We start from the raw sequence: 17,642 nt of genomic DNA, 5'->3' as shown, positions 1-17,642 counted from the left end.
TTCTAGGCTCTGCCAGTGCCTGTGCAATCTCGTCCTGACTCCCAGAGCATTTCTCCCAGGCCCTCACCTAAGCATCCATTCAGCCCCCTTTCTCCGTCCTCTGTGGTAATTTGTCATTATGTGTCTTCATTCACTGGGTACAGGGGCTACACAAAAACACAACCACAGGGTTATTTCTAGAAGGATACACAAGAAAATGACAACAGTGGCTGCCTTTGGGCCTGGGAGAAAAGAGTCAGGGGAGCTCTGTTTTCTACATTTATCTCCTTTGTCATTGGAATATTTACCACAAACACATCCTTAACCTTTTGGTTTAATGACACAAGTGTGTTTTTATATCTTCTTCCCTCCATTGTCTCTTTCTCAACAGCCTTCTAAGTGGGAGGGTCTGTGTCGTGTCTTGTAAGGATGGGGTGGGTGCAGACCCCCAGCCCCCCCTGCAAGGATGCTGCCTCGTAAGAGAGGTAGACTGTGACAGAGGCTCCGGTGACGAGAGTCTGGATAAAGTCACAGACGAGGCAACAGTCACTCCCGGGGGGGGGAGCAGTAAAAGAGCAGAAAGGAGGGGTCTCACAAAGGAAATGGCGTTGAGAGTGGGTTTGGAAGCAGAGGCCGCACATCGCTCAAGAAAAGGTTGAGCTTATGTTCTCACCGTGCCTGGCACCGGGCATGGCCCTGGGGGTCTGGACAACTGGAGCTGGACGAGTGGGGGGCCACACGCCTGGCCGAGGGGACGCACCAGGTCAGGCCCTCGGGCAGTCAGGAGCCGGTTTGTGAAGAAGACGCACAGGACGGGCTGGGGCCGGGCTGCCAAGGGCACAGAGGCTGGGCTAAGTGGCTGGGACGTACATGTGTTGTTGTGACCTTTCCTTTGCAGAGGAACAGTGTAGTGACATCCCAGTAATTTGGAAGCGGGGTGAAGAGGGCATTTTGCTTTCCTACTTCATACGTGGTGGCATATCTAGTCCTTCTTGACCTCCTCTGCACCCACCGTGCACCGCCTGTCTCCAGCATAAGCTCCCAGAGCTCCCAGAACATTTCTGGGATGATGGCCTGTCTCGAGTTCTCGAATTCTTTTGTGGTCCTGGGCGATGATAATAATTATAAGGATAATTTCTTTTTTTTATTTTTTAATTTTTTTTATTTTTTTTTCAAGGTTTATTTATTTTTGGGACAGAGAGAGACAGAGCATGAACGGGGGAGGGGCAGAGAGCGAGGGAGACACAGAATCAGAAACAGGCTCCAGGCTCTGAGCCATCAGCCCAGAGCCTGACGCGGGGCTCGAACTCACGGACCGCGAGATCGTGACCTGGCTGAAGTCGGACGCTTAACCGACTGCGCCACCCAGGCGCCCCAAGGATAATTTCTTTCATTCGTAGGGCACCCCAAGGTTTTATAAAATTCCTCCACCTGCCTTTTGTTGAATATACCCAATACTTAGCGAGTTAGCGCCATGCATGAGTTTTCCAGGCGAAGGGCCCTGAGGCTCAGGCTGGTGTGGGAAGTGAGAGCCACACTTGAGAGCAGGCCCTCGGACCTCACCTCGCGGCCTGGGCCTGCCCACCGAGGCACAGTCGCTTCCTGCCCGGGTTGGGAGTAACTTGAAAAGAGGATCCGTATTTCATGCTTGCAGAATCCTGTTGTTTAAAAGAATGGGTACAGATTTCAGCCCACACAATCCAATGTGCTCGACAAAGAGAACCTCTCGTGACTTATCCCTGCTTCTGCCGGGCGGTGGGAATGGTCTCAGCCGGCCTGTGCTTCCTCTCCCTTCCCTGCCAGAGTCCTGGTGCTGAGGGGTGGGGCTGGCGCTGTGGGCCCTTCCTGTGTCATTCTCGCCCCTGTATAAGAGGCCCTTCAGGCTGGATAACTGTCCTTGTCCTTTAGAGTCCCCGTCGCACACACAGGTGTCTGGCTGCCCTCGTGGGTCTCGGCAGCTGGGCAGTCTCACCGCATCCTGGCTGCCCAGGCGTCCCGATCGCACATTTCTGCTTGAGGTTGTTACCATCTCTCCACTGCCCTCAGATTTCCTGAACCTGTCTGGGTTCTGTCACCCCCACCCGATCAGGGGTGGGACAGAAACGGCTTCACTGCCTGTGGACACACCTGTGTCTCCGTGCTTTCTGCCTCCCGTCCGGGTCCCCTGCCTGTAGTCAAGGCTCCAAGCCTTGCCCTGACATCAGACATTCTCCCAAACCGAATGCCTTTGCTAAACCCTTCCCGTTATCTCCTGGGCCTCAACTCTGAGGCCAGGAAAAGACTCATTCTCTCATTTTTCTCTGTCATTCTGCTTCATTATCTCTTCTCTGAGGCACAGGATGCTATACGGTGAGTCTGCTGGAATAGGGAAAGGGCTTGGGAATAGAAGATTCAAAGGGGGAAAAAAACACCACAATTAACCCTTCAAAATATTATCTAAGCACAGTGGCAATATGCTTATCCCAGAGTAACGTTTCTTGATCTTACTGATTATAATCGTGTTAACGTGTTGTGATAAACCAGTCTAGAGGCGGAATGCTTGGGTTTGAATCCTGATGATTCTGCCACTTACTTGCTGTGTGACCTGGTACAACATTACCTACCCTTTCTGGGCCTCCTTTTTCTCATGTGTGCATTGGGAATAAAAACAACTTTATAGAAGTGTTGTGAGGAGTAAATAAACAAATGTATAGAAAGCCCAGAGAACAGTGCTTAGCACATAATAAGTGCTCAGTAAATAGTAACTGTTATTATGGAGTGTCAGGTCTTCGGGCTCAGCTGGAGCCTCGGAAGGCGTCTCAGGAAGATGACTCAAAGATGGTTGAGGTTTGGGATGATGTCCTGATACTGCTGGCCTAGTGCCTCCCTGCCCTCTGCATTTGTCTCTCAGAGCTGTCATCAGGAGATTAAAGCTGTAGCTTTTTTTTGGTCATGTAACAGGCTTTGTGGTTTGGCATGGAAAATAAAGTCCCTCTGGGGACGTATAACTTCATATTCACTAGCATTTGTATGAAGGAAGGTGAAATATTTATAATAAGAAATCAGATGGATTTGCTTTCCAAAAGCATAAACTATAGAATACCAAACAGAGTGAAGATGAACAGAAAGAATCCACCCCCTAGAGCCAGCCCTTACCTTAGAGACCTCCTGTTCAGTTCTTCCCGGATTAAAAGATGGGAGACCTGGGGTGGGAGAAGGGGAGGGAGTTGCCAGGATCACGCTGGCCAGTAGCCAGATCTACAACCAGGCGATCTGCTTCCCGCGTCCGGCTCCAAATTCATCCAGCCACCTTGGTTCTCCAGGATGTCCAGAAAGGACAGCCGTTCTTGGGCAGGCCATGTCCTCTGAATCCGTTTGTACTTCCATCTCCTGACACACCGAGTGTGAAGAAACTCTGAGGTCCACCCACGGCCAGTCTTAGCATATCAGAGACTGTGAGCCTCGGGCAACTCATTTTATTTCTCTAAGCATTAAATGATTTCCCTTTGGAAATGCATAATGCAGCCTGGCCTGTTGGCTGCAAGGTATAGTGAGGACCGGGATGTGATAACATGTGCCACAGTGCTCAGAGTTTAAATGAACATGTATAAGCAGCAGCCTGTAGGTATTTACCCAAAGAAAATAAAGACACTAACTCAAAAAGATACATGGACCCCTGTGTTCATTGCAGCATTATTTACAGTAGCCAAGATATGGAAGCAGCTTAAGTGTCCACCAATAGACAAATGAATAAGGAGTGTGGTGTATACACACACACACACACACACACACACACACACACACACACAGAGGAATATTATGCAGGCCTAAAGAAGGATAAGATCATGCCATTCATGACAACATGGATGGACCTAGACAAAGTGAAATAGGTCAGACGAGAACAAATAACATATGATTTCACTCGTACATGGAATCTATGAAGACACATGAAGAAACAAACAAACGAACAGCAGAATCAGACCCATAAATACAGAAAACAATTGATAGTGGCCACAGGGGAGAGGGGGGTGGGCAAAATGGGTGAAGGAGAGTGGGAGTAACCAAAGACTGAGCCTTGGGGGCCTCTGCCAACAGCCTCTCCTTCAAGCGTGTTCCTGTCCAACCTTGCATACCTTGATGTTAGTGTCTCCTGGCCAGACATCACTAGATGAAGCTGGATCCCATCCAGAAGGTTCTGATTTAGCCTTTTAGGAAGTGGGCCCGTGGCTCTTTGTTTATAGAATCAGCCTACATCTATCTTGGAAATACTTTTACTGTGGCTGATTTCAAGCAACCAGTAATTGAACAGCTGACTTTAGAAATTCCTAAAGATCTTAACATTGGGCTTTTGTAGGCCTGTAAGAATCAGCTGTGGCCTGCCACTGGCTGAGATCGAATGCAGTGTAGCCGTGTGCCCTGATGTTTTTTTTTTCCATGTAATATTATGTTGGGAACCATTCTGCGTCCATCATTGTAATAATTGATTCAGACGAGGTTATCGGTGGGTGCCTCGGATGTAAGATTTTTGGGGACATTCACGCCGTGTCAAGGTATCACCCTACCACGTACTTACTATTTGCAAAAAAAGATAAAAGCACGTTTACACTGGAGAGGTCTGGCAGCAATCACTTTAGGGAAGGGATCAAAGTAGTGAACACGCTGACGGGCCTTTGGTGGGATAGAAGGGGAAGAACACAACCTTGCCCGGCTGGTATTTTTGTTGAAAGGATCTAATCTAAACACAATCATGAAGAAACCTTTAGACATTCAGATTGTGGCAGTTTGGGCAAAACAGTCCTGAACTCTTCAAACAAAAAAAAGTCAGGGCGCCTGGGTGGCTCAGACGGTTAAGCATCTGACTCTTGATTTCAGCTCAGGTCATGATCTCACAGTTGTTGGGATTGAGCCCCGCATCTGGCTCTGTGCTGACAGCACGGAGCCTGCTTGGGATTCTCTCTCTCTCTCTCTCTCTCTCTCTCTCTGCCCCAGCCCTGAACTCTCTCTCTCTCTCAAATAATAAATGAATAAACTTAAAAAGAAGTCAGCATCATGAAAGAAGAAATGAACAAGGCTTGTGACTGCCGTAGATTAAAAGGAGACTAAGGAGCCGTCACAACCAGATGGGACACATGATCCTTGATGGGAGCCGGATTTAAGAAAATAGCTATGAAGGACATTTTGGGGACAAGTAGAGAAAGTCGAATATGGATGCGATGTGAGATCATATAATTCTATTAGTACTGCCATGTTGGGTGTGATAATGGGACTGGGCTTACAAAGGACACGGTGTTAGTTCTTGGAGATGAGACCCATACTGTGGGGCTTAGGGCTAGAGGGAGAATGCTGCAGTTGACTTTCAAAGGATTCTGCCAAAAAAAAAAAAATACACCCAAATATGAATACAGTAGGAGAAGAAGAGAATGTGGCAAATGTTAGCAATAGATGGATGTAGGTGAAAGATATATTGGTAGGCATTGTACAATTTAAATTTCTGCCAGTTTGGTGTTTTTAAAATGCAAAGAGGAAGTTATTACATTATGATAGGTTCCTTCACAAAATACTGTAATTTTGATCTGCATACTGTTTCACTGTAGAAATATACTGCCATTCATTTAACCAGATCTCCTGCTGGATCATCTATTTTTACTGTTATAAACTGTGAGCGTCCTTGGAATGGAATCATAGCACACATTTATGATTATGTCCCATGGTGGTCTTCTGATTATCGTGCCAAAGGGAAAGAATTTCCAAACAAGTTTTTAGGCTCTGACGGGATGAATTCTCATGCTTTAAGCTTACAAGAGACGAGCTTGTTGACTCTTAATATGACAACAGAAAACCTCCCCATGGCCTTCCTCAGAGGGTTGTGTGAGGGGTAAGGACCTCTATCAGAGAAAGTCAGATGCCCCATGTGAGCAAATCTGAAGGGCAGAGGCTCTGGGAGCATAGCAGAGACACCTGAGTAGCTTTCAGACGATAGTAGGTTCAGCTCCTACCGCAGGATGGGTTGGATAGTGTCTCTGGGAGTGGGGCTCTGGCACTGGTTTGCTTTATAAGCTCCCCCGGGGGCTCCTGAGGCGAACCAGTGTGGAGAAGGGCCGGTGTAGCAGGATCTAGAAAGAATAGTCCAGGCGGTGGGAGGAAGCCAGAGTAGGGGGAGGCGGGGGGGAAACAGGTACAAGGTGGTCCTGAAAAGGGACTAGAGAGAGAAAACAGACATGACTAAGAGAGACTTTTGATAAAGTTCTGTTGGGTGGGATATAATATGGTGTGAGTCCCTTCTCTGTCTCCCCAGGGACCCCCAGTAAACCTATAATTGCTTTCAAACCCTTTTGTACTTGGGCTTTGGGGGGAGGGGAATGATATTAGACTTGTCTCAAGGTGGGGACCAGGTAAGAGCAGAGGTGGTCAGAGACGGTTCAACTCACACTGATTCTCAGAGAGGGGGGAGAGTTGACAGGGCTGCAAAGGACACTGTCATGTTCTGTCTTGCTGCCTCTCCCTCTGGGGCACAGGTCCATGAGTTGGCTCTGCCGGGTCACTGGTCTCCCTTCCTGGCCAATGCATTCTAGAGGTCACAGACTTACAATCATTCTATTATTTTATTATTGGATTTAAGAGACACTCCGAGTCTCTTGATCTGATCAGAACACAGCATAGTTTCCAAGGTTGTATTGATTCAAAGCCAATCAAGAACATTCGAACCACAGTTCAGAAATCTCTCTTGAGAAGGCTTGTTTTAATCTTAATCTTTTGTCCTTGGGATACTCGCTCTTTGTTACATCTTCTCTATCGTGTAAGAGATAGATAGGCTTCCTATTCTGAAGATGGACCTGAGAATTTTAAGCAGTGATTTATTTTGATGCTTCGTTTTGCGTCTGCAACAGAATATTGAGGGGGCCTGGCTGGTTTAGTCAGTTAAGCGTCCGACTCTTGATGTTGGCTCAGGTTGTGATCTCGTAGTTTGTGGGATAGAGCCCCACGTATGGCTCTGTGCTGAGGGCACAGAGGCTGCTTGGGATTCTCTCTCTCCCTCTCTCTCTGCACCTCCCAAGCTCATGTGTGCACCCGAGAAAGAGAGAGAGAGAGAGAGAGGAAGGAAAGAAGGAAGGAAGGAGGGAAGGAAGGAAGGAAGAAAGAAAGGGAAAGAAAGGAAGAAAGAAAGGGAAGGAAAGAAAGGAAGAAAAAGAAAATGGAATAATATCTTCTTTCTCCACAAATGCTGCTGAGGCAGTTGCTAAGAAGTGAGAAATAGTAGTTTGTAAGGAAAGCAATAAGTGTATTTTGTTTATCTTCTTCCATGAAAGACACAATTCTTTTTATTTATTTTTTTATTTAAAAAGTTTTTTTAGGGGCGCCTGGGTGGCGCAGTCGGTTAAGCGTCCGACTTCAGCCAGGTCACGATCTCACGGTCCGTGAGTTCGAGCCCCGCGTCAGGCTCTGGGCTGATGGCTCGGAGCCTGGAGCCCGTTTCCGATTCTGTGTCTCCCTCTCTCTCTGCCCCTCCCCCGTTCACGCTCTGTCTCTCTCTGTCCCAAAAATAAATAAAAAACGTTGAAAAAAAAAATAAAAAGTTTTTTTAATGTTTACTTATTTTTGAATGAGAGAGAGAGACAGAGTACCAGAGGGGGAGGGACAGAGAGAGAGGGAGACACAGAATCCGAAGCAGGCTCCAGGCTCTGAGCTGGCAGCACAGAGCCTGACATGGGGCTCGAACCCACAAACCGCAAGATCATGACCTGAGCCAAAGTCGGACGTTTAACTGACTGAGCCACCCAGCACCCGAGACCCAATTCTTTTTAAATAACAACGTATAGAGGAAAGCTGAAATGTATGGTTTTTAAAGAAAAGTTAGGTTTCTTCAGCCAGGACTGCAAATGTTGCATTATGTGGTCAACTCAGGCTTCTTCTTCCTGTTTGCTCCGAGAAGAAAAGAGAAAAGGTAGGATGCATTTCTCTACCTTACTAATTTGTAGGCAGTCTTTCGCTTTGGGATTCATTAGAGCAAGAGGGAAACACTATTTTTAAAATATATACAAGATGCTCCTTCTCTAAAAGGATTTCGAAGACTGCTTATGATGACATTTCCACGAATCTAGGCTGGACTCACAGAATCAAATGGTCACAGGGACTGTGCCAGAGAAACAACTCAGTAATCTTGACATTAAATGACCCCTGGGACTCTCAGTGTTAGAGGTACAGTGGGGAGTTCTGGATGGAGCCTGGACAACTGGAAAGAACCATCTGTGTCCAAAGGGGAAGTCAGTCAGCATCAGTGTCACTCCGTGTGTGTGTGAGAAGCAAGACATCTGTATTTTTGTGTGAAGTTTCTCAGTTATTCACTGTGGGTCTCTAATTCAATAGGCCGTGGGCCAGGCAAAACTGATTTGTGGCCAAGGTTTGGTTTTCAGGCCGACAGTTTGAGATATCAGATTGGAAAACCTGAAGTGTTGGCAGAAGGGGGCAAATGTGCAGGGTGTTCTGGAGGAAAATCTGGAGGTCTGGGTGTGAGGGGAGGAGGAGTCGGAAGGTCTGGTGTAGGGGTGTGTGTGTGTGTGTGTGTGTGTGTGTGTGTGTGTGTGTGTGTTTGCAGGTGGGGGGAGGGTGTACAGATGGGGAGCCAGAGGAAAATGAGTCCTGTTTTAACAAGTTACACTTGAGGTCATGACTGCGCATATCCAAGAGGAAAGGACAAGGAGGATGTAATTAACCTTGAACTCAATATGTGCCTACAGCATTGGAGCTGCAGTGTTAATATGATCAGAGTTAGTGTCTGGGATCCTCAAGGAGGCATTTGTACTTTGTCCTGCTCTCTACGCTTATCATAGAATATTGTACTCTGTCCTGGGTATCACTTACAAAACAAACACTCTTTTTCTCTTAAATTATAAAAGTCATATGGGGCACCTGGGTGGCTCAGTCGGTTAAGCGTCTGACTTCAGCTCAGGTCGTGATCTCATGGCTGGTGGTTTTGAGCCCCGTGTCGGGCTCTGTGCTGACAGCTCAGAGCCTGGAGCCTGCTTCGGGTTCTGTGTCTCCCTCCCTCTCTGCCCCTCCCCTGCTCACGCTGTGTCTCTCTCTCTCTCTTTCAAAAATAAAGACTAAAAAAATTAAAAATAAATAAAAATAAAAGTACTATGTTTTTATTGCAGAAAAATAGGAAAATATTGAAATTGAGAAAAGGGAAACTGTATGTAATCCTGCCCCTTATAATAACAATTAATGGCTTCATATATATCCTTCTAGCTTTTAAGTTTATTTATTTATTTTGAGAGAGAGAGAGTGTGGGAGCGGGGAGGGGCAGAGAGAGAAGGAGGGAAGAGAGAAACCCAAGAATGCTCTGCCCTGTCAGTGTGGAGCCCAACGCAGGGCTCGAACCCACGAACCGCGAGATCATGACCAAGAGCTGGCCGCTTAATGGAGTGAGCCACCCAGGTGCCCCTAGCCTTTTTTTTCTAAATATACTGAAATATTTTATAGCATTGGAATCATAGTATAAACACTACATTGTAATAGGTTTTTTCCCATAACATATCTTGAACATTTAATCATATCAATAAAATGTTCTGCTATAGCATGATTTTTTTTACAGCGTGATTTTTAATGGTTACTTAGCATTTATTCCATTTGATGGAGGTATTATTTTTTTCAAAATTTAGAGCTAAGAGTCTATTGCTGGACACATGCTGTTTCTCCTTTATAGACACCGTCATCTTTTTTTTTTTTCCAATTTTTTCTGTGTTTAAATTTTATTTAAATCCAAGCTACTTAACATATAGTGTAGTAATGGTTTCAGGAGTAGAATTTGGTGATTCATCACTTTCATATAACACCCAGTGCTCATCCCAACAAGCACCCTCCTTAATGCCCTTCACCCATTTAGCCCATCCCCCACCCACCTCCTTTCCAGCAGCCCTCAGTTCTACGTATTTTAGAGTCTTTTATGGTTTGCCTCCCTTTTTGTTTTTATCTTATTTTCCCTTCTCTTCCCCTGTGCTCGTCTGCTTTGTTTCTTAAGTTCCACATAGGAATGAAATCATATGATCGCTTTCTCTGACTAATTTCTCTTAGTATAACACATTCTAGCTCCATCCACATTGTTGCAAATGGCAAGCTTTCATTCTTTTTTTTTTTTAACGTTTATTTATTTTTGAGAGAGCGCCAGCCGGGGAGGGGCAGAGAGAGGGGGGAAGAGGATTCAAAGTGGGCTCGGCACTGACAGGCCGACAGCAGCGAGCCCAATGTGGGGCTCAAACTCACAAACTGCCAGATCATGACCTGGGCTGAGGTCGGACGCTCAACCGACAGTCACCCAGGTGCCCCAAGATTTCATTCTTCTTGATCGCTGAGTAATATTTCAAACAATGTCATCCTCAATGCTAAATCTTTCCACATATTCCTGCTTATTTTCCTAGGATACACTCCCAGAAAATGGAATTGTTAGGTGTGGCAAAAGACGAGGGCACTACTGAAAACCTGAAATAATATGTTTCGAAATCAGGAAGGGTGAGGCCTTCAGCTTTGTTCTCCTTTCTTGAGGTGGTTTTGGCTGTTTGGGTTCCTTTGTGGTTCCATATGAATTTCAGGATTACTTTTGTTCTATTTCTGTTTTTAAAAATGCCATTGGGATTTTGACAGGGATTGCGTTGAATCTGTAAGATCACTTTGGGTAGTGTGGACGTTTTAACAGTATTAAACTTCCCAACCCATGAACACAGGTGTTTTCCCATTTATTTGTGTCTTGTTTCATTTCTTTCAGCGCTGTGTTGTGATTTTCAGTGTGTAAGTCCTTGGCCTCCCCGGTTAACTTAACTCCTCAGTATCATTCTTTTGGATGCTTCTGTAAGTAGGATCATTTTCTCAATTACTTTGTGGATTGTTTGCTGTTTCTGACACCATATTTGAAGTAATATATGCAGAAACTCAAACACTTCCAGAAAAGGCTGATAATGATAGGAAGACAAGAAACCTTCTCAATGAAGGAAAGTTTAAGAAACATGGTGATGGGAATGCAAGCTGGTGCAGCCACTCTGGAAAACAGTATGGAGGTTCCTCAAAAAACTAAAAATAGAACTACCCTATGACCCGGCAATAGCACTGCTAGGCATTTATCCACGGGATACAGGTGTGCTGTTTCGAAGGGACACATGCCCCCTCATGTTTATAGCAGCACTATCAACAATGGCCAAAGTATGGAAAGAGCCCAAATGTCCATGTCCATCAATGGATGAATGGATAAAGAAGATGTGGTGTGTGTGTGTGTGTGTATATATATATATATATGTGTGTGTATGTGTGTATATATATATATATATATATATATATATATATATATATAAACAATGGAGTATTACTCGGCAATCAAAAAGAAGGAAATCTTGCCATTTGCAACTACGTGGATGGAACTGGAGGGTATTATGCTGAGCGAAATTAGAGAAAGACAAGTGTCATATGACTTCACTCATATGAGGACTTTAAGAGACAAAACAGATGAACATAAGGGAAGGGAAACAAAAATAATACAAAAACAGGGAGAGGGACAAAACAGAGAGACTCATAAATATGGAGAACAAACTGAGGGTTATGGGAGGGGTTGTGGGAGGGGGGATAGGCTAAATGGGTAAGGGGCACTGAGGAATCTACTCCTGATATCATTGTCGCAGTACATGCTAACTAATTTGGATGTAAATTAAAAAAAATAAGAAATAAAATAAAAAAAAAGAAATATTAAAAAGAAAAAGAAACATGGTGATAAGTGGCCTGGAGTAGAGAAGACCAGGATTGGATGTGAACACTAACAGCAAAGCCAGCCGTAATCAAAAGGTACACTTGGCTTTTTTTCTCCAATGGTAGAGGCATCTCCAGCTTTGGAATAGAGCCATCATTAACATGAGAGACTTCTGCATTTGGTTGACAGTCATCATGTAAGCTGGGTAGGAGTCTGGAGTTGGGATTTATTAGGCCCGTGAGTGAATCTTAGCCGGGCCACTCGTCAGCTGTGTGGACTGGGACAGGTTATTTAAACTCTCTGAATCTGAACCTTCTCATATATCAACTGTGGAATTCAGCAGTATCTTCCTCGTAATAATGCCGTGAGATTGATGCATGATACACCATAATTCTGAAGATTTAGAGTGTTCTTTGCTCTTCGGTGATTTCAGTGAATATTACTGAGAATTTTCGTGAACATTATTTAGAGCACACAGCCATGGGCCTTGTGCTGTGCCCTCCAGAGGATCACTGAGAGGCAAAGACATGACCTGTGCCCTAGAGGGGATGACAGAGAAGACAAGAGGGAAGGAACTAGTGACACTGAGGGGATGGGGCAGGGGGCATTTTCAGGAAAGTAAAGAATGGGGCACAAAAATTATGTCAGCAAACAAACCATGTGATATATTTGTGGATGAACAACAACAACAACAACCAAAAGGAAAAAAAAGAAAGGAAGAAAGAAAGTCACAAAAATTCTTTCATTGGTTTGCTGATGTTTTCCTTTTATTCTCTGAATTTTATGCAATATTAATATAACCACGTGAAGACATTTTATTTCCAGCCACTGCTGAAGTGGACATAGGAGAGGAAAGAATGAGGAGGAATGAGGGGACCGTTGACATTTGGGTTATATTACATTTAAAAATAACTTTATTTTTCAGTAGTATAGAGAAACCCATATTTGGTGACATGAGTAGATTTTCGGGACAAATTTAGCATGCTACCATCTGCAAATAACTTTTAATCCGTTAGTCGCATCCATATTTTTGTAGCCAGTAAAAGTGGTGCTGATTTATGTCTGCTTTTAAAGAAACATTTACAGAAATGTTGTTTCCACTCATTGAAACAGCAAGCTTGAGAAGTTTCAGTCTCGCAAAAAGCTATTTTCTGAGGGCGGTTAGATTCTAAATGTAACTCTCATGTAAAAATACAGAAATGTCATCCCAAGGCACAAAATAAAGCTAATAGGTCAAAGACCACATTCGAATGAAGCTTTTAATAGATACTTCAGTGAGTGAAAAACTCACTTATTTGCTCAGCATATATTGAGTGCCACAGGGCTGTTGTCCATGCCTGGAGACGCCCCCTCTAGTATTGTGACTTCACCTCTCTGTCCTCTGGAGAGACAGGCAGAGTTCATTGTCATCAGCTCAGGAAAGTCATAGAGGGCATTCTGGCCACGGGTGAGAGCCTGAACTGGATGACCACTACCGGCTTCCTGTGACATGGCAGGTGACTCTTACCAGTTTCCAGTATGACTTCATTTACAGCCAGTTGAGAAAGAAGCACGTATTTCCTCGACCGGTTTTATTCTTTTTTTTTTTTTAATTAAAAAAGTTTTTAAGTTATTTATTTTTGAGAGCGAGACAGAGCGAGTGGGGAGGGGCAGAGATAGAGTGAGAGAGAATTCCAAGCAGGCTCTGCACCGTCCACACAGATTTCGATGTGGGGCTCGAACTCACAAACCGTGAGATCATGACCTGAACCGAGATCGACTAGTTCTACTCTTCTCCCAGGCACAACGTAGGAGTGTCAAGAAGGCTACAGGTGGTACCTTGGCCAAAGTAGAACAATTCAGGAGTGAAAGCCTGTGATAACGCCTGGTTATTCCAGACTTCCTTGTTTTTACCTTCTGCCTCAATGAAAACAATAGCAGTTTGGTACCTGTCTCAGAAAAAGAAATGAAGAAAACCATGAATTATGTTTGGCATCCGTTGATATTGATGGGGACTGGTAGCCTTCTGGGAATGATTCCAAACCACATCCACACTTGGGGGTTCAAACACACAGGAATGGGGTGGAGAAGCCAACAGACACCTAATTGCAAGGGAGATGAATGTTTGAGAACCTGGAAGAAAATCCGTGACGGAGAAAAGAGGACCAGCCATGGTGAGTCGGACTCAGCAACGGGCTGGAGTTTTGAAGGGGACCAGCATTTCATTAGTCACACTGTGTGGCTGTGAGATGAACCTGCCAGAGCCCAGCCCCGCTGAAGTGTACAAGTGGCTTCAGGAAGAAGGGGCTGTGCGTGTCTAACTCCCGGGGACCCAGACAGTTTTAATAGAGCATACCCCTGGGCGGGAGACAGGAGAGCTGTGGCACCTTGGAGGGGCAGTAGAGAGCACTGGGCTGTGGTCAGCAGCCCTTGGGACTGAAGATGAGTGGTGGAGAGTGGGGTGTGACAGCACAGGATGGTAGGCATGGTGTTGAGCTCCCGGGGCAGGGAGCTAAGCTGTAAGCACCGAGTTTTAATTTGCATCCCCCCAGCCCCAGAGCGGTAGAGCATCTTCTCAACTTTGGTAGTCGTTCCACCTTCCTTTTCTAAAAGTGGATCTTCATATCCTTTTACTATGGAGCGTGATTTTTTGTGGATATTTAAGAATTCTTTTATAAATTCTGGAGACCAATCCATTGTCAGCTTGATCTGCTGTAAATATCTTCTCCCAGCCTGTGGCTTGTCTTTCTCTTTTGTCTATAATGTCTTGTCATGCAGGAAGCTTTAGTGTGAAGATTGTCAAATTTATCGGTCTTTCGTATTTTATTTGTATGTCTTTCTATGTCTTATGTAAGACATTCTTCCCAGTCCTGAGGGCATAAATACATTAGCCTGTTTTCCTGAAATATTTTCAGAAACATGAATTCTTCTGTCACCAGTTATTGTTGACCATCGTGATTTTTTGCCTCTGTGGTGAGAAGTGTAGCTGTGTTTCATTCGTGTTGATCTATGGTATTATGTTGTAAGAATAGATCACCATTTTTAGTTGATTTGATTTGATTTTTAATTTTTTTAACACTTATTCATTTTTGAGAGACAGAGACAGAGTGTGAGCAGGGGAGGGGCAGAGAGAGAGAGGGAGACACAGAATCCGAAGCAGGCTCCAAGCTCTGAGCTGTCAGCACAGAGCCCAACACAGGGCTTGAACTCACCAACTATATATAGGACCATGACCTGAGCTGAAGCCAAACGCTTCACTGACTGAGCCACCCAGGCGCCCCAGATCATGATCTAAAAAAAAATTTTTTTTTTACATTTATTTATTTTTGAGAAACAGAGACAGAGCACAAGTGGGGGAGGGGTAGAAAGAGAAGGAGACAGAGAATCCAAAGCAGGCTCCAGGCTCTGAGCTGTCAGCACAGAGCCCGACGCGGGGCTCCAGCTCACAACATGAAATCATGACCTGAGCCACAGATGGACGTTTCACCGACTGAGCCACCCAGGTGCCCCAAGATCACAATTTTAAAAATCCATTCTATCGGCACTTCATTTGCTTTCATTTTTTGACTATTACGAACAACACCGCGAACAGCATTCTTGTACTGTCTTTTGGGGCATATGAAGAAGTTTCTAAGGGTCATAGGTTATGTGCACCTAACACTTTACTAAAGGAAAATTGTTTTTTAAATTGGTTGTATCAAGTCACATTCTGTCCATAAGTGTGGAAGCACTGACGTGACCCTATAACATTGCCAACGTTTATCTCTATTATTTCCTTCCTTCTGCTTTCTTTAGATTTACTCCGGTTTTCTTTCTCAAATGTCTTGGTAGTTTTGTTGATTGAGTTTCAATCTTCTTTTCTCATGTAAGTAGTTAGACTATAAAATGTCCCTTTACTGCTCTAGCTGCATGATGCAAGGTTTTTAAATAATTTTTTTTTTACATAATCTCCAACTTACGGAAAAGGGTCAAGTAAAGTACCAAAAAATCAGTCCTTTCAGGTAAAGTCCAAAAAAAAAATAGCATTTTTTCAAGTAACATATGGAAAAGTGTCAGAGACCAAGCCAGGTAAGAAGGTCTGTCCCTTGGAAGGGGGGCAGGGGGCGGTGGGGAGGGGAAGGCAGCAGGGGTGGAGACTATTTTCAAGGGAGATGGACAAAACACGTCACTATATTAGGGAGGACGGGAGCCAGCCAGGTTTCTCACTGTTGGAGAAGGGAGTTGTACCTATGGAGAGGAGAAAACTGAATGAATCCTTGATGTTGGATCGGAACTGGAGGCATTAGTGTGAGGTCTGTGGGTGTCCTTCTCAAGCAGCTTGGACTCAGGCGCCTCCCATCAGGCACCCCCCATAGGCTGGTGGATGCTGTCCTCACCAGGTTTGGGCTTTAGCACCTCACACCGGGCTGCTTCCGTACACAGATGCCCTCCTGTCCCAGCTCAGGCTCTGACTCCCCATGCCAAGCCTCCCCACTGCACGGACGGACGTGCTCCTCACTCTTCTTGGGCTGCGACACCCGTTCCAGGTCACCTCTTGATGGGCATCTATCGGTTACCTTGCTCTGTCCAACTAGTGGCTTAGGGCTGAAGGGGTCAGGAAGGGAAAGGAAGGAGAAGGGCATCCCAGAAGTTTTGATACATAATATTGTCAATGTCATTCAGTTCTAAATAACTTCTAACTTCCAAGTTTGGTTTTTCTGTAACGCGTGAGTTATCTAGAAGTGTGTTTTAAATTTTCCAAAAATGTACAGGATCATACATCCTTGTTTTCTTTTGGTTCTTGATTTCTGTCTTAACTGCCCTGCATACAGAGCATATGGTTTATATGATACCAATTCTAGTTTTTATTATGATTTTCTCTGTGCCTAGTAAGTAATTAATTTTCACAAATATGTTCTGTGTTCTTGAAACGTATTTTTAAGTGTTGGGTACAAGTAGAAGTGAATGGTTCTATAGATGTTCGTAGATTAAATATTAATTGTATTATGCAAATATTCTGTCCTTCCAAAATTTTTGTCTGCTTGATGTATCAGAGAAGCATAATAAAATCTCCCATTATAATTGAGGATTTATACATTTTCCTTTGCAGCCCTATCACTTTATAGATTTGGATGCTAAATGTATTATGTTGTTACAATTGTTATAGCCTCCTGGTGAATTACTCCTTTTATAATCATGCGGTTATTGAGAGTCTCAACAATAGCTTTTCCCTTCAAGTTTAACATGGCCACAGCAGCTTTGTATGTGGGGCAGGAAGGGTTTGTTTCTTGGTATATTGTTTTCAGCCTTAGTTTAGCCTTTCTCTTTCATGTTTTGATTGTTTCTCTTGTAAATATTACAGGATTGTGGATTTATAAATTTCTCCTTGTAATTCTATTACTTTTTGATTTGCGTGTATTTTTAACCGAGTCAGCAAACTTTTAAATGGTTAAACTTTTACCATCTGTAATGATTAGTTATTTTTGCCATCTTACTGTATGTTTTCTATTTATCTTGCATTTCCTATGCATCTTTTACTCCTTTTCTGCTTTTCTAGTGTCTTCATCTAATTTTTAAAAATTTCCCTGTACATCATAAACACTTAGTGAATGCTGGCTAGTACTATTTTATTTGGTCGTCTAGAAATCCCTGCATAATATGTTGTTAGGCATGGTGTGTATTTGGAAATCCTGGTTTCTTTTTATTTTAGTGTTCAGCTTCTGCATACGCAGAACATTGGCTTCCTCAGGACCTACCAGAGCTCTTACAACTGAAAACATATGGCTCTGTGGCTTACGTTTTCCCCACCAAATGTATGTCATGACAGTTTTTCTCATGTCCATACCTTGCAATGTGTATATAATAGTTAATTGTTGGCCATAAACTTGTTTCCAGTTGCTTTGGTATTATGAGTAATGCCACAGTGAACATCTTTGTGCACATTTATAATTCCTCCCTTAGGATCACTTCCTTGAAACTGCTGATCAGAAGGAAAAAC

Source organism: Lynx rufus, unplaced genomic scaffold, assembly GCF_022079265.1.
Source record: "Lynx rufus isolate CCGP_SWC_20201006 ecotype Redwood Valley unplaced genomic scaffold, mLynRuf1.p SCAF_21, whole genome shotgun sequence".
Taxonomy (NCBI): Eukaryota; Metazoa; Chordata; class Mammalia; order Carnivora; family Felidae; genus Lynx; species Lynx rufus.
Note: the sequence above shows the minus strand (reverse complement) of the source record.